A 4,686-nucleotide genomic window follows, 5' to 3' on the forward strand; every position below is an offset into this window, starting at 1 on the left:
GGCCTCGCGCCGCGGCGGGCGGGAGCACGCGCTCCCCTCAGGGCGCTTCCCTCAGGCGGGCGGCGCGCGCGCGCGGAGCGGGGCCGCGCTCAGCGCCAAGAGCGGCTCGGCGCGCCGGGGGCTGGGCGACCCCTCGAGCGGCCGGTCACGGGCGAGAGCTGCCTCTCGGGGGGGGGCTGAAGGGATCCTCAAACGCCCTCCTGAACAGGGCCAAAATGGTGCGGAGTCCGCAGCAGTGCGCTGGGGACTGGTATTCAGACCAGAGGAGCAGCAGGACTGCCCGTCCCCAAAAGCCCTGTAAGGAGAAGAGCCATCCCCAGCCGGGCCTGTATGTGGAGTGGAACAAAGCAGACCCCAGCCCCAGTCAGAAATGTGTGTCCGATGCCTCGGGGCTATAGAAGAGGGTTTTATATTTTAAAAAAAAGGCCGAGTTGTCAAAAAGAGGGGCTCTGAGCTGTTGTTACTCTTGCAGGGCTGTGATAGAGCATTTTGCACAGCTGGTCAAAGAAATCAAAGCTGACGGAAAGGCAGTAAAAGATGGCTCGAAAGAATTGCAAAGCCCGAGTAAAGTCAAAAAGGGAACTGGAGGCTTTTCGAAAGAAGTGAAGAAGAGATGAAATGCACTCCGCTGAAACCACAGCTAATGTTGACTCAAAAATTACAAAGTCAGATTTTGAAACGTGCCTTATGGCAGTTGGCAAAAAGGATCAAATACGTACTCAGCGATTTTATTATTAAAAACATTTTACAGGAAGTTTTCAGGAAGCTCTGGGCAATTTCAAACATAGTATAACAGTTTCTAACTTTTTAGAGTTGGAGATGATGTGCAGTGAGGAATAAAAAACCTGGAAATTTGCCCTTGAAAAGACCTCCAAATCTGCAGACCACCGGGGATGCCAACTGCTTGGCTGAAGAATCTAGTCATGAGAAAGCTGGGAAAGAGAATATATCCAATATTTTTCCTTCCCATTTGCTCCCCAGGGAGGCTGGATAGGAGAAATCACACTGTCCTCATTCAAATAGTAACTACAAAATATAGTAAACATTTATGGGAAAATTCCCAGAAGATTTATTCACTGTTACATTAAGTCAAATAAATGTTTGGGGAGATGAGAAGAAAGGAGTGTTTCTAATATTAATTTGAGTACATGAGATCAGATATTTTTGTGGAAGTGAACACCAGAAGAAGCCCAGATTGTCAAGATATGAGACAAGCATTTGATGCCAACTATCAACTGACTTTAGGGTATAACCAAGGCCTAAGAAAAAAAAAAAATCCATCTGAATCTGGCAGAGGGCCAATAAGACTCAGCTCCAGCATATTCAAATACCACACAATAAATCTGCACAGTGATCTGATTTATTGATCCTAATCTGACCACAGTCTTTCAAATTAAGCTCACCTTAGGGAGGAGGAGGCAGTATTTACTATAGGATGAAATCTTTCCACGCAGCAGTTGAAAAAAAGATAGAGGTCACCAACAACAAAGATGGACCATATCTCTTAAGAGCCATGTAAGTATAAATTTTTATCTAATACATATAAAGACAAAGAGGATTGTAATTTGAATCATGGATTTTTTAACAGACAGGCCTGTTTCTATGCATTATTGGCACAGCCAGTCTGTTTTTTGGGTTGTTTTTTTTTTGGACTGAAATCGTTATACTGGTAAAGGTGCTAGTGGTATGGATGCATTTATACAGACAGGGTCCTGAGCACACCAACAGGCCTTAACTGCCCCTGTCAAGGTCACCTGGGGCCTCCACCCACACCCTCTGCCTAGGGGCCCAGGAGCTACACTTAAGCTCAGGCCTGGGCATTCGGTCACTGCTTGAGCTATGTCGCACTTGTACCTTCTCTGAGCCCTGTTACTGACTTATTGCTTGGATTTGCGGGATTGCCCTTGGGCCTGGTTTGTTACCTAGCTGTTGTTGGATGATTGCTGGGCTGTTAATAGGGCCCGGTGGTGCCACCATCTCYGTGCTGCTTGCCTGGCTCAGGTCTGCGATCCTGTGCCTGCTCAGTGAGGTCACCTCAGCTCCTGGCTTCCCTTTCCTAAGGTGCTGCTGGCCTTTCCCGCTCCCTGACGTGTACTGTATAAAGGTGACCTACGTCTGTGTTTCCGGTCTCATACAGAAATATCCATACTGATATAAGGTAGCTTTATAACCAAAATAACTGTGTTCAGACCAGGGATGCTCTTCTTACTAACTGAACCAAGATAGTAAACTCTAGTAATCTCAGTAAGATTATAGGTATAACTGTCAAATGAAGGTAAGTTCATAGAAATACTGTTAAATTGGTTATTAAAGCAAAAAAAGCAGTCAATAACGAGGAAAAAAATTAAGGAAGCTAGTAAAAGCAATGCTGGTGCAGTAGAGAAAACCCTGATAATAAGGAAAATTATTATAATCATAAGAGTGGCTGACATAGTGTCTGAAATTTCATTGCCCTCTGTAGAAAATGGATTAGCATTCTACTTAAGAGGTAGAGCTAGATAACCACAGCTTTGGTTTTGCTATGTTTTGTGTAGTGCTTTTTGTTGTTGTTGTTGTTGTTGTTTGTTTAAGTTATGGTAATCTCACTAATATGAACAGGCCTTATAAACATTTTGTAGGGACAATGGAATATGCAATAATAGTAAAGTGGTTTAAATTTGATGGGTTTTAGACTGGACGTATTAAGGTTGAAAAGGCTAGGTGAGTCAAATGAGCAGTTTAAATCCCCTCACAGAGGAGTGAGTGGTTAAGAAGTATGTATTCTCCAAAATATGGAGAAAACTAGGTATGAAAACTGGATTTTTGAGAGCTAGACTAAGAGGACTGGCTAGCTGAGTTGGTGGATGAACTGACAGTGGCTGATAACTAATGAATGCCAGGAAAGGTGGCTTGCAAAATTGGTGTTTGGTAATTGCCTTTAAAATGTGTTTCAGTGAAACATGTATTTTGTAGGTGACTGATTTGCAATGAACGTATTTTCCTATCCCTATGGGAAGGAATCATAATAGCAACCACATGTTGGTATCTGTTCATCAACAGTTTCTCAGCCTGGATAATGTGCAGATCCATGCTAAAACTTTTGAGCAGGAAATATTACAGTTATATAGGTTATGTGAGTGTAAGAGAATCAATCTGAAAGCCAGTACATTAGTGTATTTCAGAAAGAAGATGACTTAACCTCAAGCTCACAGTTAATACAGGGGAATTTAATAAATAAATGGAAATGTGTATAGAAACTTGTAAGGCTCCATCCTTGCTACAGGAGACACATTAATGGGACTGGCAACAAGAACACTGTGAATTCAATCTTCGGAAACTTTATTTTAAAATACTGCCTAATAAAACAAGTGTCAGCTTGTAAATCTAGTAATGCTRAGACAGAGGAAACCAGAAAGGTGAGGAGAAAATGGGTCTCCAAAACTTCTTGTTAAAGGCTAAAACAGACACTCAGTATGGAATTAGTACGGTATGCTGTAACTTTATCTTGTATATATCCAGCAACTGAAGTCAGGTATATTCCAGAATCCAGTGCATGGGTACAGGATGGCACCTGTACCCTCTAATAGGGGATTATAAAATAGGAGACTTCATTGAAAGGTTCAGCTAACTAGAGACTGAATATTGAAGAGTTGATCAGGTCATGAAAGCTATGCTTTGTAAGTTAAAGTGCTTAAAAAAACAGGAGAACAAAAATGTTAAACCCACTGTAGATATTCAAGTGCAGGAATGTTTATCTCTGTACCTGCCTAATGTTCATTTGTGTTTGAAGCTGCAGAATTTTTTTTTCTCTATTTATGTGGTGTATTTACGTAAACAAGCTGCTCATTAGGTAACCCACACTTCATTTTCTCCAATTCTGTTGATGGTACTAATGTCCACATCTGGCCTGATGTTTTGATCATAATTGTATAACAGTTACGGCACAGTAGACAGTGGACCCCCTAAGGAAAGAGAAGGGTTTATCCACACAAGGGTTACAGCAATGCCTGCTGGCCTACCCATAGGGCAGTGTTTTTGACTGTCTCAGAATGGATGAGCTGCTTAACTGTGAATCACCCTCCCAGAAGAGATGAAGCATTAATAGCAAACAAAAGAGAAGAGAAGGGAAAGTTCAGGCAGAAGAAAATAATCCAGGAATTAAGACTGAAAGCCTTAGGATACTTTCCAGACTGACCAAAAAGGATTAGTTCAATACCTTAGAAGTAAAGATCCCATGCTGTACGCTCTGGCATGAATCTTGGTGAGTGTGACTGAACCCATATTTGAGTACCTGATGCACCCATGGCAACAAAARTACATGGAAGAGCAATTACTGCTTCTCCTCACTGAGTGACAACCCTTCTGGAGCATACTGTAATCTGAATTTACTCAGGAAATTGTCACTGCTACATCTCAGTCAATGAGAGTGGCAAGATGTTAGCTTTATAGATCAATAGTTTAGCTTCATTTAAAAAGTTATTCCTTGAAACAGAATATACTGCTACTTAAGTAATATTGATGTGCATATATGGTTTTCCAGATATCTCAGTGGGTGAAGATCAGGGAAAACTCTACTGGTGTTTATAAACTTATGTAAAGCTTATTTAAGATATTATTTTTAGTTGTGAAGCACAAGTTAATTTTATCAACCTCAAACTGGTAATTCTTTTCATTGCCAAACAATATACCTCATGAGTTATGGATCAG

Source organism: Apteryx rowi, unplaced genomic scaffold (assembly GCF_003343035.1).
Source record: "Apteryx rowi isolate R43461 unplaced genomic scaffold, aptRow1 scaffold_120, whole genome shotgun sequence".
Classification (NCBI taxonomy): Eukaryota; Metazoa; Chordata; class Aves; order Apterygiformes; family Apterygidae; genus Apteryx; species Apteryx rowi.